The sequence below is a fragment of the Loxodonta africana genome, chromosome 13 (assembly GCF_030014295.1).
Source record: "Loxodonta africana isolate mLoxAfr1 chromosome 13, mLoxAfr1.hap2, whole genome shotgun sequence".
NCBI lineage: Eukaryota > Metazoa > Chordata > Mammalia > Proboscidea > Elephantidae > Loxodonta > Loxodonta africana.
The window spans coordinates 6,371,311-6,397,999 of record NC_087354.1 but is presented as its reverse complement, the minus strand read 5'-3'; positions in this window follow the sequence as shown (position 1 = coordinate 6,397,999).

Below are 26,689 nucleotides of genomic sequence, written 5' to 3'. Positions count from 1 at the left end.
ACAGATGCAGTGCTGGAGGTGTTCACTCGTCTATGCCAAGAAATATGGAAGACAGCTTCCTGGCCAACTGACTGGAAGAGATGCATATTTATGCCCATTCCCAAGAAAGCTGATCCAACTGAATGTGGAAATTATAGAACAATATCATTAATATCACACACAAGCAAAATTTTGCTGAAGATCATTCAAAAACGGCTGCAGCAGTATATCAACAGGGAACTGCCAGAAATTCAGGCCGGTTTCAGAAGAGGACATGGAACCAGGGATATCATTGCTGATGTCAGATGGGTCTTGGGTGAAAGCAGAGAATACCAGAAGGATGTTTACCTGTATTTTATTGACTATGCAAAGACATTCAGCTGGGATCATAACAAACAATGGATAACATTGCAAAGAATGGGAATTCCAGAACACTTAACTGTTCATGAGGAACCTTTACATAGATCAAGAGGCAGTTGTTTGGATGGAACAAAGGGATACTGAGTGGTTTAAAGTCAGAAAAGGAGTGCGTCAGGGTTGTATTCTTTCACCATACCTATTCAATCTGTATGCTGAACAAATAATATGAGAAACTGGGCTATATGAAGAAGAATGGGGCATCAGGAATGGAGGAAGACTCGTTAACAACCTGCGTTATGCAGATAACACAACCTTGCTTGCTGAAAGTGAAGAGGCCTGGAAACACATACTAATGACGGTCAAAAACCACAGCCTTCAGTATGGATTACACCTCAACATAAAGAAAACAAAAATCCTCACAACTGGACCAATAAGCAACATAATGATAAATGGAGAAAAGATTGAAGTTGTCAAGGATTTCATTTTACTTGGATTCACAATCAACAGCCATGGAAGCAACACTCAAGAAATCAAAAGATGCATTGCATTGGGTAAATCTGCTGCAAAGGACCTCTTCAAAGTGTTGAAGAGCAAAGATGTCACCCTGAAGACTAAGGTGTGCCTGACCCAAGCCATGGTATTTTCAATCACATCATATGCACGTGAAAGCTGGACAGTGAATAAGGAAGACCTATGAAGAGTTGATGCCTTTGAATTGTGGTGTTGGCGAAGAATATTGAATATACCATGGATTGCTAAAAGAACGAACAAATCTGCCTTGGAAGAAGCGCGGCCAGAATGCTCCTTAGAGGCAAGGATGGTGAGACTGCGTCTTACATACTTTGGACATGTTGTCAGGAGGGATCAGTCTCTGGAGAAGGACATCATGCTTGGCAGAGTACAGGGTCAGCAGAAAAGAAGAAGACCCTCAACGAGGTGGATTGACACAGTGGCTGCAACAGTGAGCTCAAGCATAACAACGATTGTAAGGATGGCGCAGGACTGGGCAGTGTTTCATTCTGTTGTGCATAGGGTCGCTATGAGTCAGAACCGACTCGACAGCACCTAACAACAACAACAACATTTTCCTTCTCTCTGAAGAACTTTTTTTTAATATAATTTTTTATTGTGCTTGAAGTGAAAGTTTACAAATCAAGTCAGTCTCACAAAAACTTATACACACCTTGTTACATACCCACAATTACTCTCCCCCTAATAAGACAGCCCGCTTTCTCCCTCCACTCTCTCTTTTCATGTCCATTTTGCCAGCTTCTAACCCCCTCTACCCTCTCATCTCCCCTCCAGGCAGGAGATGCCAACATAGTCTCAAGTGTCCACCTGATCCAAGAAGCTCACACCTCACCAGCATCCCTCTCCAACACATTGTCCAGTCCAATCCATGTCTGAAGAGTTGGCTTCGAAATGGTTCCTGCCCTGGGCCAACAGAGGGTCTGGGGGCCATGACCACCGGGGTCCTTCCAGTCTCAGTCAGACCATTAAGTCTGGTCTTTTATGAGAATTTGGGGTCTGCATCCCACTGCTCTCCTGCTCCCTCAGGGGCTCTCTCTTGTGTTCTCTGTCAGCACAGTCATTGGTTGTAGCTGGGCACCATCTAGTTCTTCTGGTCTCAGGATGATGTAGTCCCTGTTTCATGTGGCACTTTCTGTTTCTTGGGCTCATAATTGCTTTGTGTCTTTGGTGTTCTTCATTCTCCTTTGATCCAGGTGGGTTGAGACCAATTGATGCATCTTAGATGGCTGCTTGCTAGTGTTTAAGACCCCAGATGCCACTCTTCAGAGTGGGATGAAGAATGTTTTCTTAATAGATTTTGTTATGCCAATTGACTTAGATGTCCCCTGACACCATGGTCCCCAAACCCCTGCCCCTGCTATACTGGCCTTGGAAGCATTCAGTTTATTCAGGAAACTTCTTTGCTTTTGGTTTAGTACAGTTGTGCTGACCTCCCCCGTATTGTGTGTCGTCTTTCCCTTCACCTGAAGTAGTTCTTATCTACTATCTAATTAGTGAATACCCCTCTCCCACCCTACCTCCCTCCCCTCCTCGTAACCACAAAAGAATGTTTTCTTCTCACTTTAAACTATTTCTCGAGTTCTTATAATTGTTGTCTTATACAATATTTGTACTTTGGAACTGACTACTTTTACTCAGCATAATGCCTTCCAGGTTCCTCCACGTTATGAAATGTTTCACAGATTCCGCACTGTTCTTTACCGATGTGTAGTATTCCATTGTGTGAATACATCATAATTTATTTATCCATTCATCTGTTGATGCCCACCTTTTTTCCATTTTGAGCTCATTTTTATGCATGGTGTGAGGTATGGGTCTTGTTTCATTTTTTTGCAGATGGATAGGATGGGGCTGGGCTTATCCAGTTATGCCAGCACCATTTGTTAAAAAGACTGTCTTTTCCCCATTTAACTGTTTTGGGGCCTTTGTCAAATATCAACTGCTCATATGTGCATGGATTTATGTCTGGATTCTCAATTCTTTTCCATTGGTCTATGTATCTGTTGTACCAGTACCAGGCTGTTTGGACTGCTGTGGCGGTATAATGGGTTCTAAAGTCAGGTAAAGTAAGGCCTCCTACTTCGTTCTTCTTTTTCAGTAATGCCTTATTTATCCAGGGCCTCTTTCCCTTCCATATGAAGTTGGTGATTTGTTTCTCCATCTCATTAAAGCATGTCGTTGGGATTTGGATCGGGATTGCATTAAATGTATAGATCGCTTTTGGTAGAATAGACATTTTTATAATGTTAAGTCTTCCTATCCATGAACAAGGTATGTTTTTCCACTTATGTAAGTCCCTTTTGGTTTCTTGCAGGTGTGTTGTAGTTTTCTTTGTATAAGTCTTTTACATCTTTGGTAAGATTTGTTCATAAGTATTTTAAATGGCATTGATTTGGTGATTTCCCTTTCGATGTTCTTTTTGTTGGTGTAGAGGAATCCAACTGATTTTTGTATGTTTATCCTGTATCCCGATACTCTGCTGAACTCTTCTATTAGTTTCAGTAGTTTTCTTGAGGATTCCTTAGTGTTTTCTGTGTATAAGATCATGTCATCTGCAAATAGAGATACTTTTACTTCTTTCTTGCCAATCTAGGTGCCTTTTATTTCTTTATCTAGCCTAATTGCTCAGGCTAGGACTTCCAACAAAATGTTGAATAAGAGCGGTGATAGAGGGCATCCTTGTCTGGTTCCCGATCTCAAGGGGAATGCTTTCAGGCTGTCTCCATTTAGGATGATGTTGGCTGTTGGCTTTGTTGTATAAATGCCCTTTATTATGTTGAGGAATATTCCTTGTATTCCTTTTTTGCTGAGAGTTTTTATCATGAATGGGAGTTGAACTTTGTCAAATGTCTTTTCTGCATCAACTGATAAAATCATGTGATTCTTGTCTTTTGTTTTATTTAAGTGGTAGATTACATTAATTGTTTTTCTAACTTTGAACCATCCCTGCCTACCTGGTAAGAATCCCACTTGGTCATGGTGGATGATTTTTTTTGAAATGTTGTTGAATTCTATTGGATAGAATTTTGTTGAGGATTTTTACATATACATTCATGAGGGATATAGGTGTATAATTTTCTTTTTTTGTGGCATCTTTACCTGGTTTTGGTATCAGGGATATGGTGGCTTCATAGAATGAGTTTGGTAATATTCCATCCTTTTCTATGCTCTGAAATACCTTTAGTGGTAGTGGTGTTAACTCTTCTCTGAAAGTTTAGTAGAACTCTGCAGTGAAGCCATCCGGGCCAGGGCTTTTTTTTTGTTGGGAGTTTTTTGATTGCCTTTTCAATGTTTTCTTTTGTTATGGGTCTATTTAGTTGTTCTACCTCTATTTGTGTTAGTTTAGGTAGGTAGTGTGTTTCTAGGAATTCATCCATTTCTTCTAGGTTTTCAAATTTGTTAGAGTACAATTTTTCGTAGTAATCTAATATGATTTTTTTAATTTCAGTTGGGTCTGTCCTTATATCACCCATCTCATTTCTTATTCAGGTCATTTGCTTCCTCTCCTGTTTTTCTTTTGTCAGCTTGGCCAGTGGTTTATCAATTTTGTTGATTTTTTCAAAGGACCTGGGTTTGGTCTTGTTAATTCTTTCAATTTTTTCTGTTTTCTATTTCATTCAGTTCTGCTCTAATTTTTACTATTTGTTTTCTTCTGGTGTCTGAGTGTTTCTTTTGTTGCTCTCTTTCTGTTTGTTCAAGTCATAGGGATAATTCTTTGATTTTGGCCCTTTCTTCTTTTTGGATGTGTGCATTTATTGATATAAACTGATCTCTGAGCACTGCTTTTGCTGTATTCCAAAGGTTGTGATAGGAAGTGTTTTCATTCTCTTTGGATTCTATGAATTTCTTCATTTCATCCTTAATGTCTTTTATAACCCAGTCTTTTTTGAGCAGGGTGTTGTTCAGTTTCCAAGTGTTTGATTTCTTTTCCCTGGTTTTCCTGTTATTGATTTCCACTTTTATGGCCTCGCGGTCAGAGAAGATGCTTTGTAGTATTTCAATGTTTTGGATTCTGCTGAGGCTTGCTTTATGACATTCTAGAAAATGTTCCATGTGCACTAGAAAAGAAAGTATATTTGGCTGCTCTTGGGTGGAGTGTTTTGTATATGTCTATGAGGTCAAGTTGGTTGATTGTGGCATTTAGATCTTCCGTGTCTTTATTGAGCTTCTTTCTGGATGTCCTGTCCTTCACCAAAAGTGGTGTGTTGAAGTCACCTGCTATTATTGTGGAGCTGAGAGTTTGTTTTAGGTATCTTGCAGCCCTGTCTTTGGCTGCATAAATATTTCATATGGTTGTATCTTCTTGGTGTATGTCCCTTTAATCACTATATAGTATCCTTCCTTATCCTTTCTGATGGATTTATCATTAAAGTCTGTTTTGTCAGAAATTAATATTGCCACTCCTGCTCTTTTTGGATTGTTGTTTGCTTGATATATTTTTTTCCATCCTTTGAGTTTTAGTTTGTTTGTGTCTCTAAGTCTAATGTGTGTCTCTTGTAGGCAGCTTATAGACAGATCTTGTTTTTTAATCCATTCTGCTACTCTCTGTCTCTTTATTGGTGCATTTAGTCCATTTACATTCAGCGTAATTATCAATAGGTATGAATTTAGTGCTATTATTTTGGTGTGTTGTTGACAGTTTCTTTTTCCCACTTAATTTTATATGCTGAATAGATTATATATTGTCCTTTCCTCATATTTGTTGTGGTTGATTTTGTTTCTGCTGAGTCTCTATTTTTTTCTTGTATTTTATTTTGGTAAGTAGGATAGTTTGTCTCCTTTGTGGTTACCTTATTATTTACCCCTATTTTTCTAAATTTAAACCTAACTTTTATTTCTTTGTATCGCCGTATCTTCCTCTCCATATGTAAGGTCTATGATTACATTTCTTAGTCCCTCTTTATTATTTTAATATTGTCTTCTTTTATATAATAACATTGCTGTTACCCTATTTTGAGCTTTTTTTTTTTTTAATCTTGCTTTGTTGTTTTTGGATTTCCCTGTCTGGGTTGACTTCTGGTTGCTTTGCCCAGTGTTCTAGTCTTGGGTTGATACCTGGTATTATTGATTTTATAACCAAAGAACTCTCTTTAGTATTTCTTGTAGTTTTGGTTTGGTTTTTACGAATTCCTTAAGCTTGTGCTTATCTGGAAATGTCTTAATTTCAACTTCATATTTAAGGGACAGTTTTTCTGGATATACGATTCTTGGCTGGCAAGTTTTTTCCTTCATTTTTTAAAAATATGTCATCCCATTGCCTTCTTGCCTGCATGGTTTCTGCCGAGAAGTCCGAGCTTATTCTTATTGGTTCTCCTTTGTAGGTGACTTTTTGTTTATCCCTTGTTGCTCTTATAATTCTCTATCTTTGGTTTTGGCAAGTTTGATTATAATATGTCTTGGTGACTTTCTTTTAAGATCTACCTCATGTGGAGTTCGATGAGCATCTTGGATAGATAGCTTCTCATCTTTCACGATATCAGGGAAGTTTTCTGACAACAAATCTTTGACAATTCTCTCTGTATTTTCTGTTATCCCTCCCTCTTCTGGTACTCCAATAACTTGTAGGTTATTTCTCTTGATAGAGTCCCACATGATCCTTAAGGTTTCTTCATTTTTTAAAAATTCTCTTATCTGATTTTTCTTCAAATATATTATTGCCAAGTGATTTATCTTCGAGTTCAGAATTCTGGCTTCTACTTGCTCAATTCTGCTCCTCTGACTTTCTATTGAGTTGTCTACTTCTGTAATTTTATTGTTAATCTTCTGAATTTCTGATTACTCTCTGTCTATGGATTTTTCCAGATTATTTAAATTTTTCATTATGTTCCTGAATAATCTTTCTAATTTCTTCAATTGCTTTATCAGTGCGTTCCTTGGGTTGTTCTGCGCTTTGCCTCATTTCCTTCTTGATGTCTTGAAGGGTTCTGTATATTAAACTGCTGTATTCTGCCTCTGGTAATTCCAGGAATGCACTTTCATCTAGAAGATCCCTGGATTCTTTGTTTTGAGAGCTTGTTGTGGTGATCATTGCCTGTTTACTTATGTGACTTGTTATTGACTGTTGTCTATGAGCCATCTATAAGTTATCATATTAGGTTATGCTTGCTTACTGTGTCATAGCTTCTTGCTTTGTTTCATTTCTATATACCCAGATGGGTTGCTTGAGTGAGTTAGCTTGATTATTTTTACCTTTGGAGCTCTGACATCCTGTCCCTAGATGGCTAGAGCTGTTATCTGGTATATCAGTCTAGGAGTCCATTCTCTTTTCTTTTATGAATTCAGCTCAGGTCTCCAAGTAACTGATCATCAAGTGTGTGGTACAGGTTCTGTCCTATAGTCTTAGAGGGGCAGGGGTGGTTGGTTTATGTACCAGTATCTGATTGCAGCAGGGGGTCACACTCTGAACAAGGCAGGGGGCTGAGAATTGACCCCTGAGTGTCTCTGAGGAAAGCACGTTCCTGTTCCCTAGAGCATGCAGGTGAGGGGGTACTGCAGATGGACCATGGACACCCAATGTTTTTGGTTGTAAGGACTGGGAGGTACCAGTTATCCTTGAATCCCTGTCACGGGTGGCTGGGTGACCAAAGTGGAGCTACTAGTCCTCAGGCCACTGATGTGGGTAGGTTAGGACTCTGTTTCATCGGCAAAGCAATGTCAAACATTGAACACCCACCTGTCTGCTGCACACCTGAAATGGTTTAGGTCTCCCAACAAGGGCTTATTCTACTGAAATAGACCCACACATGTCCATGCAGAGGGGGAAGGTGCTCAAAGTCTGTGGACAATTTATGCCAGTACAAGAGCCAGGCAAAATATCTTTTCCCCCAATAGAAATTTTTTTCCTTCTCCAAGGCTGGGAGGATGCCTCTAGGTACTCAACAGTGTCTATCTCAGGTCCAGTTAATTCAGCCTCTGAAGCTGGCTTGGGGGGGGGGGGGCGGGGGTCACGGTAAAATATATGCAAGCACTTAGCTTTTGCTGAGAGCGCTGTTCTTCTCTGGTTCTGGAGGTGTGAGTAGGCTGTGTGGCTGGCTGCTTCTTCCTGAGGAAACTGCGGTCGAACGCTAGTACCAGCCCTCTGCTGCCGCTCCGGGAATGGTGCCTGAGGGCTCCTCGCAATTCAGGTCTGGTATCTCCCCTCCACTTCTGAACCATCTCTTCCTCCGCCTGTCCCTCTGTTTGTTTTCTAAGCTTGCCTTTGATGCTCAGGGCTCCTAGCTTGTCATAAATATACTCATTTCACTTTTTTTTTGGGTGTTTGTTGTTAAGAGGGCTTGCCAGAAACATCTAACTATTCCACCATCTTGCTCCGCCTCCCTTTGGTTATGGTTAATGCTATGTATTAGGGCCTGTAGCGTTGACTCTATTTGTTTTTTTCTATGAACTTTATAGTTTTTGGCTTTATATTTAGGTCTTTGATCCATTTTGAATTAGCTTTTGTGTATGGTATCTTTCCCACATATTTTGGTTAATGCAGGCACAGACAGATTTTCCTTTTCAGTGACTGTACAATAGTATGTGTCTTCCAATTTGAATTGAATTATGTTCCCAAGAAGATATGCTGAAGTCCTAACTCCTGTACCTGTGAACATGACCTTCTTTGAATATAGGGTTTTTGAAGATGTTATCAGTTAAAATGAGATCATAGAGTGGGTCCTAATCCTATCTGAGTGGTGTCTTGTAAAAGAGGAGAAACAAACACAGAGAGACAGACAAAAGAATGACAGTCATATGAAGATGCAGCTACAAGCCAAGGGATGCCTTGGGATAACAGGAACTGAGGGTGACCAGAAAGGATCTTCTCCTAGAGCCTTGCATACACATGACCCTGCAGACACCCTGAATTTGGACTACTAGCTCCTAAAACTGAGACAATAAATTTGTTTTCTTAAGTCTCCCAATTTGTGGAATTCTTTTATGACAGTCCTAAAAAAAAAAAATACATCTTAACGCAAATACTCCATAAATAATGCAAAAAATGTCCCACAAGAGAAATGTTCGCATTTTTCCAAAAGTTACATTTTATATGAAAGGTGTGTAGTGAAGAGCCTCCCTCCTACTTCTGTCTCCTAGCTTCCCTGACACCATTTTGGGTTACTGTTATTAGTTCTGGTGCATCCTTCCAGAGGTATTCTATGTATATACATACTGTGATTTCCTACAGCCTTTTCTTGAAAGAAAACCATGGTAGTGTAGCAGTTAAGAGCTACAGCTGCTAACCAAAATGTCAGCAGTTTAAATCCACCAGGAAATCCTTGGAAACCCTACGGGGCAGTTCTATTCTTTCCAGTAGGGTCACTATGAGTGAGAATCGACTCAATGGCAGCTGGTATGGTTCCTTTGGGTTTTTTTTTTTTAAAAAACAATAGTAGCTTCCTCTATGCCAGAGGCTCTTAAATTTGAGCTCATGCATCAGAATCACAGAAAGGGTGATTAAAACACAGGTTGCATAGAAGAACTCACCCTGATCTCCTAACTCAGGAAGTCTTGGGTGAGCCTGAGAGTTTGCGTTTCTGACCGCTTTCCAGTTTATATTGATGCTGCTTGTCCTGGAGAACACACTGTAAGAAACACCACTTCTGGATTTTCTTCACTTAACCTTTATCTTGGGCCTCTTTGGGCATCAGAACTTAGACAACTTCACCATTGTCTATTTCACAGTTGAGAAGGACACCACTGCCTGGGGGTGCCATGATCTACTGAGCTAGGGCTCTACTGTCAAGCTTCCAGAGTGATCGCTTTTACAGCAGGTGCTGCAATGAAAATTTGTACTTGCATCATTTTACACACCCGTAAGATAAATTTCCAGAAGTAAAATTGTTGGGTTGAAGGGCATATGCATTTGGGATTTGTATAGGACTACCACATGGTCTAACCACAAGGGTGTGGCACTTTACACTTTCCAAGCTCTTTAAGAGTGATGATCACATTTTTGGATTATTACCAATCTGATAAGTAAAACATAATATCGAAGGATACTTTTAACTTGCATTTTTTTGTTGTAAGACTGAACATCTTAAGAACCATTTATATCTTTTTTTTGGTAAGTTCTTTATTCATTTACTTTGTCCATTTATCTACTGGGTTGTTGATCTGCTTAATGATTTCTGGAAGCTCTTTGTATATTAGGGAGGTTAACCCTCTGCTGTGATATGAGAAGCAATTGTTTTCCTGGCCTGTCATTTTTTTTTTTTTTTTTGTAATTAAAAAAATGCTTGCCAGGCAGAAGTTATTGATTTTTATGTAGTCAAATCCATACATCTTTTCTTTAATAGTGTGTAGTTTTTTAAGTTATGGTTAGAAAGGCCTGTGACATTCCACATTATAAAGGGTTTCTCCTGCTTTCTTTTAGAACTTTTATGGTTTAATTTTTGTTTTCTGGTCTTCCTTTGTGGTGTTATGGTTGTTTTTGAAAGGTTGGCAAATTTTAACTATTTTTTATAAAAAGAAATAGGTAAGTTTTGCTGGTATTTTCCATCTTTTCCTACTCTTTTTTTTTAGTGCTGCACTGTTCCTTTTTTATTGCTCACCACTGAATAGATTGCATTTTCTAGAACCAGCTATTTTTAGAGTACTCAAGGGCTAAAGTGTAACCTTCAAAACTTGATAACCAAAATCTCTTTCATCTTCTGCTGTTGTGGAGACAGACTGCTTCCCAACACTATTATTCTTCTGCCTGAGTCTTTGAGTATACTCCAGACTTAGCCTCTTTGAGACCCACCAGGTCACATATTCTATGCCTTTTGCATTCCAAGGGTGAGCCTGATATTCAGAAAGACAATCTGTGCTTACAACATCCACATGTTGATGCCTTGGGCCCTCTCACCACTCCTTGTCCTTTTTTTCTTCTTCTTGCACAGATTCTGCCTGAACCCAGCTGTTTTGGGCCACTCTTATGTGGATTTTGGGACCTGCAGCTTATAACAACCTCCTAGTTTTTAAGTAAATATAGTTTGTGGAGGGTTTAGTATGATTTCTAAGGATGGAAAGGGAGCCTACTGACTCACACATTATGTTGGGCATGCATTTATTAGCCATTCATTAAATAAATATTTATTACACTTCTTTTATGGAGCCCTGGTGGTGCAGTGGCTAACAGTTTGGGTGCTAACCAAAAGGTCGGCAGTTCGAATCCACCAGCTGCTCCTTGGAAACCCTATGTGGCAGTTTTACTCTACCCGATAGTGTCACTATGAGTTGGAATCAACTCGACCACAACATATTTGGTTTTAGGTTTATGCACCCAGCATTATTCCAGGGATGGAGGAAATGGCAGTGGGAAAAACAAAGTCACCTGTTGGGAGGTGAGCAAGCTAGGAAGGTTGGAAGGACATAGTCAATAAAGAACAACAGATGTAGGCATAATATGATAGATGGTAATTTTTTTTTTACAGACTAGGTTAAAGAGTTCAGATATAATGGTGATGAGGATGGGGAAGTAGTCATTAGGATTCTCATAATATGAAAAGGCTTCTCATAATACAAAAAGAAATGTGAATGCAAATAGATGGCAACCAGACATTGAATTAGATAGCCCATAGCTGGCTGGATGCAGAAAATGGAGGCACCCCTGCAGTGCTACTGGGTGTGCAGGCTGAAGAAAGGGAGACCTTTCTTCTAGCATTTTGGTAACCAGTACTTACAAACAACAGATTGCATTGGGTAAATCTGCAGCAAAAGATCTCTTTGAATTGTTAAAAAGCAAAGGTGTCACTTTGAGAAGTAAGGTTTACTGACCCAAGCCATGGTATTTTCAATCACCTCATAGGCATGTGGAAATGAATAAGGAAGACTGAAGAGGAATTGATGCGTTTAAATTATGGCGTTGGTGAAGAATATTGAATATACCACGGACTGCCAGAAAAACGAACAAATTTGTCTTGGGAGAAGTACAGCGGAATGCTCCTTAGAAGTGAGAATGATGAGGCTTCATCTCACACACTATGTACATGTTATCAGGAGGAACCAGTCTCTGGAGAAGGACATCATGCTTGGTAGAGGGTCAACAAAAAATAGGAAGACGTTCAATGAGATGGATTGATACAATGGCTACAACGATGAGATCAAGCATGACAACAATTGTGAGGATGGAGCAGGACTGGACAGTGTTGCTTTCTGTTGTAGTCGGGGTCGCTAGAAGTCAGAACCAAGTCAACAACACCTAACAATAACAACAACTTACAGCCTTGAAAATCTTGTGCATGGGCTCTGACTGAGCAATTCAACTTCCAGGCATTTATTCCAAGCAAATACTCATGGATATTTACGTAGATTGATGTGCCAGGGTATTCACAATAGTTGTATTTACCATAGCAAAATATAGTACACAAGCTGAAAGTCCAACACCAGGTAATGTAAATATATCATTGGACAACACAAAATTTGGGGTCCTTACTGTGTTTCAGGAAGTACTCAGTTCGTAGAATTGAATATTGTACAACGATGCTGAATAAGTATATTTAATGGTGTAAGTAAAAATTCATACTATATTAAGTTAAAGGGCTGGTGAAATTATTTTAGTGCAAGTTTTGTAATATAAACAAATGTGTCTATATCCATTTTAGGAAAAGTAATGGTTGCATAGATAGCAGCTTACTAATAGAAGTCATTCCTTAATCTTTTTTTAAGTGGGTATTTTTTGAGTGGAAGAAGACTTCCTTTTCTTCTTGTCACTATTTTTTCCCCATTTTTTCTTCACACATTACTTTTTTGATTAAAAAAAAAAAGACCCTATAGGTTTAAAGCATGACAGAAAAATAATGTTCTGAGCATATCACACTCAGACTCACACATTTTACAAATAAATGAAAATTTTTGTCACTTCCATTTACAAATCTGTGCAAAACACAAAAGAACACTGCACTTGATGTGAGCCATTTTGTTTGGATTTTAATGCAATTTGAATTATAGTTGGTGAGTGGTACACAGCTGTGATAACCGTTGTTCAGAAATTCTGACTATAATTTTTTCAGGTTTTCACAAAGAATTTTATTTGAAAGTAGTACAGAGGTATTATATAACTTTCATTAATGTGAAGTACAGCCATTGCTTTAAAATTTTTTTCTCCCTATGAAACAATTCTATTTTTAATGCTTCTCATTAAAATAATACAGTTCACTTGTTTTCCTCTAGAATTTTTCATAATGTTATATATAATGTGATGCATTAAACTACATGTTGCATATTCCTTAATGATTGTATTTGAAATCAGACCTCCTTTAAAGAAGCCAAACTCAAAACAAAAACTATCTGAAGATACTGGAATCAACTAACAGCAAGCATAGATAAGTATCTAAATCATTAAAACCAAATAATAATCAGAAAGTTAATTGTGTAGTGGAATTAAATCAATTAGGAATAGGATGTATGCTAATTACTGATGATAAAAGTGAAAATTTCTTTCAATTCCTTTCCTTTTAGCGACTGAATATCACTCCTGAGTCAGGCGCTTCTCTGTGATTGACCAGAGATTCCATTTCAGTTTCAGGATCACTCCTCTCTTCAGGGAATAAATTTTGTTATGTGCCAGTTTGCCTGTCAGGGAGGTCATAGTTAACAAGGTTGTACACTTTTTTACAACTCTAGAGAGGTCGTTTTTTTTTTCTTTTTTTAAAAAATTGTGCTTTAGTTGAAAGTTTGCAGCTCAAGTTAGTTTCATATACAAAAATGTATACATTTTTATGTGACCCTAGTTGCTATCCCTATAAAGTGACAGCACACTCCCCTTTTCCACCTCGGATTTCTTATGTCCATTCAACCGGCTCCTATCCCTTTCTGCCTTCTCATCTCCCCTCTGAAGAGGAGATGCCCGTTTAGTCTCGTAAGAAGCACACCCTTCACCACTATTATTTTATGTTTTATAGTCCAGTCTAAGCTTTGTCTGAAGAGTTGACTTCGGGAATGGCTTTAGGCTGGGTTAAAAAAGAGTCCAGGGACCATGTCTTCTGGGGTTCCTTCAGTCACAGTCAGACCATTAAGTCTGGTCTTTTTACATGAACTTGAGTTCTGCACCCTACTTTTCTCCTGCTCCATCAGGGACTCTCTGTTTTGTTCCCTGTCAGGGAGGTTATTGGTGGTAGCCAGGCACCATCTAGTTCTTCTGGTCTCAGACTGATGAAATCTCTGGTTTATGTGGGCTTTTTGTTCCTTGGGCTAATATTTTCCTTGTGTCTTTGGTGTTGCTCATTCTCTTTTGCTCCAAGTGGATTGGGACCAGTTGATGCATCTTAGATAGCCACTTGCAAGCTTTTAAGACCCCAGATGCCGTTCACCAAAGTGGGACGCAGAACATTTTCTTAATAAACTTTGTTATGCCAATTGACCTAGACATCCCCCAAAACCATGGTCCCCAGACTCCAACCCCAGCTACTCTGTCCATCCAAGTGTTTGGTTGTGTTCAGGAAACTTCTTAACTTTTGGTTTAGTCCAATTGTGCTGACTTCCCCTGTATTATGTGTTGTCCTTCCCTTCATCTAATTCTTGTCTACTATCTAGTGAGTTTCCCCTCCCTCCCCCCCACCCTCGTAGTCATCAAAGAATGATTTCTTCTGTGTTTAAACCTTTTTTTGAGTTCTTATAATAGTGATCTCATACAATATTTGTCCTTTTGCAACTGACTAATTTCACTCAACAAATGCCTTCCAGATTCGTCCATGTTGTGAGATGTTTCACAGATTCATCATTTTTCTTTATCGTTGTGTAGTATTCCATTGTGTGACTATACTATGATTTGTTTATCCATTCATCCATTGACGGACACCTAGGTTGTTTACATCTTTTTCTATTGTGAACAGTGCTGTAATGAACATGGGTATACATACATCTATTACTGTGATGGCTCTTATTTCTCTAGGGCATATTCCAAGGAATGGGATTGTGGATTGTACAGAACGTCTATTTCTATCTTTTTAAGTAGGTACTAAATAGATTTCCAAAGTGGTTGTACCATTTTACATTCCTACCAGCAGTGTATAAGTGTTCCGGTCTCTCCACAACCTCTTCAAAATATATTATTCTGAGTTTTTTGGATTAATGCTAGCCTTCTTGGGGTTAGAAGGTATCTCATTGTAGTTTTGATTTGCATTTCTTTAATGGCTAATGATCCTGAGCATTTCCTCAAGTATCTGTTAGCCACCTGAATGTCTTCTTTGAAGTACCTGTTCATATCCTTTGCCCACTTTTCAGTTGGGTTTTTTGTCTTTTTGTTGTTGAGGTTTTGCAGTATCTTGCAGATCAGACCCTTACAGGATTTGTCATAGCCAAAATTTTTTCCCCAGCCTGTAGGTTGTCTTTTTACTTTTTTGGTGAAGTCTTTGGATAAGCATAGGTGTTTGATTTTTAGGAGCTTTTCTTCTGGTGTTTGTGCATTGTTAGTAATGTTTTGCATACTGTTTATGCCATGTATTAGGGCTTCTAGCATTCTCCCTATTTTTTCTTCCATGATCTTTAGTGTTTAAGAATTTATATTTAGGTATTTGATCCATTTTGAGTTAACTTTTGTGCATGGTGTAAGGTATGGGTCTTTTTTCATTTTTTTGGAGATGGATATGCAGTTATGCCAGCACCATTTGTTAAAGAGACTGTCTTTTCCCCTATTTAACCAACTTTGGGCCTTTATCGAATATCAGCTGCTCATAGGTGGATGAATTTATGTCTGGATTCTCAGTTCTGTTCCATTGATCTATGTATGTGTTGTTGTACAAGTACCAGGCTGTTTTGACTACCATGACAGTGTAATAGATTCTAAAATCAGGTGATGTGAGGCTTCCCACTTTGTTCTTCTTTTTTAGTAATGCTTTATTTATCCAGGGCATCTTCCCTTTCCATGTGAAGTTGGTGCGTTCTTTCTTCATCTCATTAAAAAATGATGCTGGAATTTGGATCAGGTTTTTATTGTATCTGTAAATTGTTTTGAGTAGAATTGACATATTCACAACCTTGAGTCTTCCTATTCATGAGCAAGGTATGTTTTTCCACTTACGTAGGTCTTTTTTGGTTTCTTGCTGTAGTGTCTTATAGTCTTCTTTTTATAGGTCTTTCACATCTGTGGTTAGATTTATTCCTAAGTATTTTATCTTCTTGGGGGTTATGACAAATGGTATTGATTTGGTGATTTCCTCCTTGATGTTCTCTGTGTTGGCGTAGAGGAATCCAAACGATTTTTGTATGTTTATCTTGTATCGTGATACTTTGTGGAAATCTATTAGTTCCAGTAGTTTTCTTATGGATTCTTTGGGGTTTTCTGTGTATAAGATCATGTCATCTGCAAATAGAGACACTTTTACTTCTTCCTTACCAATTTGGATGTCCTTTATTTCTTTTTCTTGCCTTATTGCTCTGGCTAGGACCTCCACCACAATATCGAACAAGAGTGTTGATAAAGAAAATCCTTGTCTGGTTCTCATTCTCAAAAGGAACACTTTCAAACTCGCTCCATTTAGGATGATGTTGGCTATTGGCTTTGTATAAATGCCGTCTATTATGTTGTGAAGAATTTCCCTTCTAGTCCAATTTTGCTGAGAGTTTTTTTTTTTTATCATGAATGGGTGCTGGACTTTGTCAAATACCATTTCTGCATCAATTGATAAGATCATGTGGTTATTATCTTTTGTTTTATTTATGTGATGCATTACTTTGATTACTTTTCTAATGTTGAACCATCCCTGCGTACCTGGTATGAATCCCACTTGGTCGTGGTGTATCATTTGTTTTAGATATGTTGTTGAATTCTATTGGTTAGAATTTTTTTTCAGGATTTCTGTGTCTATGTTGATGAGGAAAATTGGTCTGTAATTTTCTTTTTTTGTGGTGTCTTTACTTGGTTTTGGTATCAGCATTAGGCTGGGTTCATAGAATGAGTCTGGGAATAGTCCATCCTTTTCTATGCTGTGAAGTACTGTTAGCAGTAGTGGTGTTAACTGTTCTCTGAAAGTTTGGTAAATTCTCCAGCGAAGCTGTCAGGGCCAGAGCTTTTTTTTTTTTGGAATTTTGAAAGTACCTTTTCAATCTCTTCTTTTGTTATGAGTTTGTTTAGTTGTTCTACCTTTGTTTGTGTTAGTTTAGGTAGTGTGTTTCCAGAAATTCATCCATTTCTTCTAGGTTTTCAAATTTGTTAGAGTACAATTTTTTGTAGTAATCTGATTCTTTCAATTTCAGTTGGTTTTCCTGTGCTAACGCCCATCTCATTTCTTATTCAGGTTATTTGCTTCCTGCCCTGTTTTTCTTTTGTCAGTTTGGCCAATGGTTTATCAATTTTTAAAACTTTTTCAGAGAAGCACTTTTTTGTCCTGTTAACTCAATTGCTTTTCCGTACTTTATTCATTTAATTCTGCTCTAATTTTTATTATTTGCTCTCTTCTGGTGCGTGAGACCTTCTTTTTCTGTTCTCTTTCTATTTGTTCAAGTTGTAGGGGTAATTAATTGATTTTGGCCCTTTTTTCTTTTGGATGTGTGCATTTATGGCAATAAATTGAACCTGAGCACTGCTTTAGCTGTGTCCCAAAGGTTCTGATGGGAAGTGTTTTCATTGTCATTGGATTCTATGAATTTCTTTATTCCATCCTTAATTTCTTCTAAAACCCAGTCATTTTTGAGATGGGTGTTGTTCAGTTTCCAAGTGTTTGATTTCTTTTCCCTGCTTTTTCTTTAACTGATTTCTACTTTTATGGCTTTATGGTAAGGGAAAATGCCTTGTAATATTTCAATGTTTTCAATTCTGTTAAGGTTTGCCTTATGACCTAATACATGGTGTATTCTAGAGAATATTCCATGTGCATTGGAAAAGAAAGTATACTTGGTTGCTGTTGGGTGAAGTGTTCTGTATACGTCTATGAGGTCAAGTACATTGATTTTGGCATTTGGATCTTCCGTGTCTTTATTGAGCTTCTTTTTGGATGTTCTTTCCTTCACCAAAAGTGGTGTGTTGAAGTCTCCTACTTTTATTGTGGATCTGTCTATCTCATTTTTCAATGCCGTTAGAGTTTGTTTTATGTATCTTGAATCCCTGTCATTGGGTGTGTAAATAGTTAATATGGTTGTGTCCTCCTGGTATTAAAAAAGAAAAAATTGCTGCCGAGTCAATTCTGACTCGTAGCAACCCTATAGGACAAAGTAGAACTGCCCCACAGGGTTTCCAAGGAGCGCCTAGTGGATTTGAACTGCTGACTTTTTGGTTAGCAGCCATGGCACTTAACCACTTACCACCAGGATTTCCTGGTATAAAAAAAATACTGTCCCTTTAATCACTATATAGTGTCCTTCTTTGTCCTTTATGGTTATTTAACTTTAAAGTCTATTTTGTCAGAAATTAATATTGCCACTTCTGCTCTTTTTTGATTGTTGTTTGCTTGATATATTCTTTTCCATCCTTTGAGTTTTAGTTTGTTTCTGCCTTTCAGTCTAACATGTGTCTCTTGTAGGTAACATATAGATGGGTTGTGATTTTTTTAATCCATTCTGTCACTCTCTGTCTCTTTATTGATGCATTTAGTCAATTTACATTCAGCATAATTATGGATAGGTATGAGTTTAGTGCTGTCATTTTGATGTCTTTTTTTGTGTGTTGTTGACAGTTACTTTTTTCCTCTTAATTTTTTGTGCTAGGTAGTTTATCTTTATATATTGTCTTTTCCTCTTATTCTTTCTTGTCAATTTCATTTTTGTTGAGCTTTTATGGTTTTCTGGTGTTTTATTTTGGTGTGTAGGATTGTTGGTTTCCTTTGTGGCTACCTTAATATTTACTCCTGTTTTTCTAAGTTTAAACCTAACTTTTAGTTCTTTATCTCGCCTTAACTTTGTCTCCATATGAAAGATCTATGACTACAGTTTTAGTCCCTCTTATTGTTTTAGTACTGGCATCTTTTACATAATGACATTACTGTTTCCCTGTTTTGAGAATTTTTTTATCTTGATTTATTTTTGCGATTTCCCTATCTGGGTTGATATCTGGTTGTGTTCTAGTCTTGGGTTGATATTTGATATTATTGATTTTTTAACCAGAGAACTCCCTTTAATATTTCTTGTAGTTTTGTTTTAGTTTTTACAAATTCCCTAAACTTCTGTTTATCTGGAAATGTCCTAATTTTGCCTTCATATTTGAGAGACAGTTTTGCTGGATATATGATTCTTGGCTGGTAGTTTTATTCCTTCAATGCTTTATATATGTCATCCCATTGCCTTATTGCCTGCATGGTTTCTCCTGAGTAATCCGAGCTTACTCTTATGGACTCTCCTTTGTAGGTGACTTTCGATTATCCCTAGCCACTCTTAAAATTCTCTTTTTATCTTTGGTTTTGGCAGGTTTGATTATAATACATCTTGGTGACTTTCTTTTGAGATCTACCTTATGTGGGGTTTGATGATCATCTCGAATAGGTATTTTCTCATCTTTCATGATATCAGGGAAGTTTTCTGCCAATAAATCTTCAACAATTTTCTCTGTATTTTCTGTTATCCCTCCATTTTCTGGTACTCCAATCAGTGGTAGATTATGTCTCTTGATAGAGTCCCACATGATTCTTAGGTTTCTTCATTTTTTAAAACATTCTTTTACCTGATTTTTCTTTGAATAAATTGGTGCCAACTGTTTTATCTTCAGTCTTACTAATCGTGCCTTCCATTTCCTCAACTCTGTTCCTCTGACTTTCTACTGAGCTGTCTAATTTTGTAATTTTATTGTTAATCTTCTGAATTTCTGATTGCTGTCTCTCTATGTATTCTTGCAGCTTATTAAATTTTTCATTATGTCTTGAATAACTTTTTAAATTTCCTTGGCTTGCTCTGCATTTTGCCTGATTGACTTCCTGATCTCTTAAAGAGTTCTGTATATTAATCTTTTGTATTCTACATCTGGTAATTCCAGGAATACATCTTCATCCAGAAGATTCTTTATTTTGAGAAGTTGTTGAAACAATTGTGATCTACTTCTTTATGTGATTTTGTATTGACTGTTGTCTCCAAGCCATCTATAAGTTATTGTATTAATTTATTTTATGCTTGCTTACTGTGTCCTAGCTTCTTGCTTTGTTTTGTTTTGATATGCCCAAATAGGCTGCTTGAGTGAGCTAACTTGATTATTTGTGCCTTTGAAGGTCTAATGTCCTGTCACCAGATGGCTAGAGCTGATATCAGGTGTATGAGCCTAGGAGTCTAGTCACTTTTCTTGTATGAATTCAGCTCAGGTGTCCAGATAGTTGATCATCAAGTGTGTGGTATAGGCTCTCTCCTACAGTCTTAGAGGGGCAGTGTTGTTTGGTGGAGGCACAGGTATCTGGTTACAGCGGGGGGGGGGTCATGCTCTGAACAAGGCAGGGGGCTGATAACCATCCCCCAAGTGTCTGTGAGGAAAGTGCATCCTTGTTCCCTGCAGTGCACAGGTAGGTGGGTTCTGAGGCCAGACCATGGGCTCCCAATGCTTTTGGTTGTAAGGATTGGGAGGCACCACTTATCCTTGGTCCCCTGTCTCTGGTGGCTAGGTGATGTGGGTGGAGCCACCAGTCCTCAGGCCCCTCATGTGGGTAGGTGAGGACCCTGTTTAATAGGCAAAGCAGTGTCAAATGTCAAAAACCCACCTCTCCACCGCACAGCTGAAACAATTGAAGTCAGATCTCAAGCACATACACTGTTGTAGTAACAAGGGCCTAATCTCCTGAAATGGGCCCACACAGGTCCATGTAGGGGTGAAAGTTATTCAAAATCCATGGATGGTTTGTGCCTGGACAGGAGTGACTTCTGTCCTGAGCTCCCCAGCTTAGTGAAGCTGGCAGATTATCTTTTCCCCAAATTGTGCATTTATTCTTTCTCCAAGGCTGGGAGAATGGCTCAGAATGTGCAGCAGGACCTATCTCAGGCCCAAGGAAATTGATAGCCACTGAAGCCAGCTGGGGGCTGGCGGTGTAGTAAAATAAATGCAAGTACTTCAATTTTGCAGTGTTCTTCTCTGGTTCTGGAGGTGTGAGTAGACTGTGCAGCTCACTGCCTCTCCCTGAGGGAACCCTGTCCAGAATGTTACCACCAGCCTGTCACGGTTATTCCAGAGGATCATGCCTGAGGAGCACTTGTTCCTGCCAAGTCAGGTCTGGCAACTTCTCACCACTTCTGAACTGTCTCTCCACCCCTGTGCCACTCAGTCTGAATTCCTAACTTTGCTTTTGATGTTCAGGGTTCCTAGGTTGTCATATACATAATCATGTCACTTTTTTTTTTTTTTGTCTTTGTTGTAAGAGGGATCACCAGAAGCATCTGACTATGCTGCCATCTTGGAGTATGTAGCAAGGTATATGTAAGTTTTTACGCAAGAGACTGACTTGATCTGTAAACTTTCACTTAAAGCACAATAAAAATTACCAAAAAAAAAATCAATATGTTGCCCTACAAGAGGTACACCCTAGGCAAAATATATTAAAAAATTAAAAATCAGAGGATGGAAAAAAATACTAAGCAAATAGTAATCAGAAGAGGGTAGGAGTGGCAATATTAATATCTGACAAAATAAACTAAGTCAAAATCCATTTAAGAGACAAAGAAGAACATGATATAATAATAACAGGGACAATTCAAGAAGTAAATATAAGAATTATAAATATTTATACACCTCATACCACAGCTGAAAAATTACAAAGCAAACCCTAACAGAATTAAAGAGAGAAATAGATCAACAGTAACAGTAGATTTTAGTACACCACTCTTGACAATGGATAGAACAATCAGAAAAAAAGTAAAAATATAGAAAACCAGAATGACACTACAAATTAACTGTATCTAACAGACACACACCAAACACACCACCCAACACCAGCATACTACATATTCTTCTCCAATGCACAATGGATCATTGTCCAGAATAGATCATATCTTAGGTTACAAAGCATAGCTCAATAAATTTTTAAAAATTGAATTTATACAAAGTATCTTCTCTGAGTATAATGATATGAAGCTAAAATTAATAATAAGAATAAGGAAAAAAATAAGTACAGGGAATCTAAATAACACACTACTATTGGGTTACAGAAGAAATCAAAAGTGAAATTTAAAAATAATTAGCACCTACACAACTACACTATTCCTCTGTACATACTGCCATAACTTTGTTAAATGCTTTGTAAATCCAAAGGCTTTTGGTGCTTTAGCTAAGAAATCTTTGTCCAACTCAAGAGCAGAAATATTTTTTGCTAAGTTATCCTGTAGACATTTTATAGTTTTAGAATTTACATTTTGGCTTACATTCTCTCTTGAGTTAATATTTGTATAAGGTACAAAGATATGGACCCAAGTTCTTGTTCTTTTTTTGCTTATGACAATATTTGTTGAGGAGGTTATCCTTTCTCCCTGAACTGCCTTTACAACTTTGTCAAAAATTCTTTCTCTGCATATGTGTGAATTTATTTCTGTATTCTCTGTTATTTTCCATTGATCTATTTGCCTATTTTGACAGCAATACCATGTAGTCTTAACTGCTGAAGGTTTATAGTTATTTTTGAAGTGGGTAATGTGCATCATCCAACATCACTTTATTCATAATTCTTTTGTCTACTTCTCCTTATGTTTCCATCAGCTTTGTGCCACGTATCTTGAAGCTGTTATTGGGTACATAAACATTTAAGATTGTTAAGCCCTCTTGATGAATCAATGCTTTTGTCAAAATGAATTGACATTGTTTAATAACTTTAATATTCTTTGTTCTTAAATCTACTTCATCTGATATTAATAAGTCACACCAACTTTCTTTTAATTGGTGTTAGAATGGTATATCCTATTTGTATCTTTTTATTAGATGTGTGTTTCTTGTAACCAGCCTGTGTTTGGGTCTTGCTGCTTATTCACACTGACAAACCTGCATTAATTGAGTCTTTGCACCATTGACTCTAGTGCTCTGTCCTATGGACTCTCAACATCTTGGTCTCCCCACACTCTCAGTCCTGTCTCCAGCTCAGGAACCTCACAAGGCTCCACCTGAACTCTCCCTTCCTGTGCCAGCCCTGGAAACTCTCTCAAGGTGGTAAGGTCAGCAGTTGCAGGATTTACCTCATTTGTTTCCTGTATCCCAAGGATCACTGTCCACTGCCTGATGTCCAGTGTCTTGAAAGCTGTTGTTCCAAATATTCTGGCTGGTGTTGTTTGTGTGTGTCAGGCGGAGGGAAAATCTGGTCCCTGATAGTCCATCCTGACCTGAAGAGGGAGCATTTCCATGATCTTGTAAAATGTTAGTCCCCTATCCAAGTCAGATTAAACCTTAAGGATTGGGTAGGGAATAGGGCTTTGCCTGCCTCTTTGCTCCTCCTTCCCTCTGTTTCTAGTCTCCTCCACCTCTTCTGAGTTAGAAAAAGAGTTTTCCTTACTGCAGCTGGTGCAGTGGCCCTCATTTACCATTCTCAGTGACTCATCTTCTAAGGAGCCCTCTTCCTAGACTTAGGCTTCAGTCTTACACAGCTGATGACTAAAATGTTTCTTCTTTTTCTTCTCCTTCCTACTATTCCTTTAAACAAATTGAGGAAGGACAGGGATGGGCCAGGGTATCAGGGCCATTCAGGAGTCAATAAGAATGGGGTTTTGTCTGAATTCAGGGTGTGGAGGAATTGAATCTTCTTTGGATCAAAGGGCAGTGGTTCTAAGATCTAGGGCAGTGATTCTCAACCAGGGCTATTCCACCTCCTCCAAATCCCAGGGGATAGCTGGTAATGTTTGGAGAAATTTTTGGTTGCCAAGACTTGGGGGCTTACTACTAACACCTAGTGCATATAAGCCAGGTGTCTTAGTTACTAATGCTGCTATAACAGGAATACCACAAGCAAGTGGCTTTAACAAACAGAAATTTATAATCTCACAGATTAGGAAGCTAGAAGTCCAAATTCAGGTGCTGTCTCTAGGGGAAGTATTTCTCTCTCTGACAGCTCTGGAGGAATGTCCTTCTCTCTTCAGCTTATATTTCCTGGTTTCTTAAAGATCTTCACATGTCTTGGCACCTATTTTACCCCATCTTTGCTTACTCGCTTGCTTATTTAATCTCTTTTATATCTCAAAAGAGACTAACTCAAGACATTGTTGTTGTTGTTGTTAGGTGCCATCAAGTCAGTTTGGACTCATAACTACCCTATGCACAACAGAACGAAACACTGCCCGGACCTGTGCCATCCTTACAATCATTATGCTTGAGCTCATTATTGCAGCCACTGTGTCAATCCACCTCGTTGAGGGTCTTCCTCTTTTCCACTGACCCTGTACTCTGCCAAGCATGATGTCCTTCTCCAGGGACTGATCCCTCCTGACAACATGTACAAAGTATGTAAGACGCAGTCTCACCATCCTTGCCTCTAAGGAGCATTCTGGCTGCACTTCTCCCAAGACAGATTTGTTCGTTCTTTTGGCAGACCACGGTATATTCAATATTCTTTAAAAACACCACAATTCAAAGGCGTGAACTCTTCTTCTGTCTTCCTTACTCATTGTCCAGCTTCCACATGCATATGATGTGATTGAAAATACCATGGCTTGGGTCAGGCACACCTTAGTCTTCAGGGTGACATCTTTGCTCTTCAACACTTTGAAGAGGTCCTTTGCAGCAGATTTGCTCAATGCAATGCATCTTTTGATTTCTTGACTGCTGCTTCCATGGCTGTTGATTGTGGATCCAAGTAAAAAGAAATCCTTGACAACTTCAATCTTTTCTCCATTTATCATGATGTTGCTCATTGGCCCAGTTATGAGGATTTTTTTTTTCTTTATGTTGAGGTGCAATCCAAACTGAAGGCTGTGGTCTTCGATCTTCATTAGTAAGTGCTTCAAGTCCTCTTCACTTTCAGCAAGCAAGGTTGTGTTATCTGCATGACGCAGGTTGTTAATGAGTCTTCCTCCAATCCTGATGCCCCATTCTGCTTCATATAGTCCAGCTTCTTGGATTATTTGTTCAGCATACAGATTGAATAGGTATGGTGAAAGAATACAACCCTGACGCACTCCTTTCCTGACTTTAAACCAATCAGTATCCCTTGTTCTGTTCGAACAACTGCCTCTTGATCTATGTAAATGTTTCTCATGAGCACAATTAAGTGTTCTGAAATTCCCATTCTTCACAATGTTATCCATAGTTTGTTATGATCCACACAGCCGAACGTCTTTGCTGAGTCAATAAAATACAGGTAAACATCCTTCTGGTATTCTCTGCTCTCAGCCAGGATCCATCTGACATCAGCAATGATATCCCTGGTTCCATGTCCTCTTCTGACTGGCCTGAATTCCTGGCAGTTCCCTGTTGATATACTGCTGCAGCCGTTTTTGAATGATCTTCAGCAAAATTTTGCTTGTGTGTGATATTAATGATATTGTTCTATAATTTCCACATTTGGTTGGATCAGCTTTCTCGGGAATAGGCACAAATATGCATCTCATTCAGTCAGTTGGCCAGGAAGCTGTCTTCCATATTTGTTGGCATAGATGAGTGAGCACCTCCAGCACTGCATCTGTTTGTTGAAACGTCTCAAATAATATTCTACGAATTCCTGGAGCCTTGTTTTTCACCAATGCTTTCAGAGCAGCTTGGACTTCTTCCTTCACAACCATTGGTTCCTGATCATATGCCACCTCTTGAAATGGTTGAATATTGACTAATTCTTTTTGGTATAATGACTACGTTTCTGTCAGTTTGTGGTACTGTGGGGCCTTGTGTGTTGCTGTGATGCTGGAAGCTATGCCACCAGTATTCAGATACCAGCAGGGTCATCCTTGGAGGACAGGTTTCAGCTGAACTTCCAGACTAAGACAGACTAGAAGGAAGGACCCAGCAGTCTACTTCTGAAAAGCCTTAGCCAGTGAAAACCTTATGAACAGAAGCAGAACATTGATATAGTGCTGGAAGATGAGCCCCCCAGGTTGGAAGGCACTCAAAAGATGACTGGGAAAGAGCTGCCTCCTCAAAGTAGAGTCGACCTTGATGATGTGGATGGAGTAAAGCTTCCGGGACCTTCATTTGCTGATGTGGCACTACTCAAAATGGGAAGAGACGGCTGCAAACATCCATTAATAATTGGAACCTGGAATGTACGAAGTATGAATCTAGGAAAATTGGAAATCATCAAAAATGAAACAGAACACATAAACATCGATATCCTAGGCATTAGTGAGCTGAAATGGACTGGTATTGGTCATTTTGAATAGGACAATCATATAGTCTACTATGCTGGGAATGACAGCTTGAAGAGGAATGGTGTTGCATTCATCATCAAAAAGAACTTTTCAAGATCTATCCTGAAGTACAATGCTGTCACTGATAGGATAATATCCATACTCCTACAAGGAAACCCGTTAATAAGACTATTATTCAAATTTATGCACCAACCACTAGGGCCAAAGATGAAGAAATAGAAGATTTTTATCAGCTGCTGCAGTCTGAAATTGATCGAACATGCAATCAAGATGCATTGATAATTACTGGAGATTGGAATGTGAAATTTGGAAACAAAGAAGGATTAGTAGTTGGAAAATATGGTCTTGGTGACAGAAACAATGCAGGAGATCGAATGATAGAATTTTGCAAGACCAACAACTTCATTGCAAATACCTTCTTTCACCAACATAAACAGTGACTATACACATGGACCTCACCAGATAGAACACACAGAAGTCAAATTGACTACATCTCTGGAACTCAAGACATACCATACACTAATCCTGCCTCATTAACAATAACAAAGACAATCCGTTCCCAAATGGAATTATAATCACCGGCATAGAGGTTAGGATTTGTAACACATATTTTGAGGGGACACAATTCAATACATAACACCAAGGATTATGGTAAACATCTTATAATGTACACAACTCCCAACAA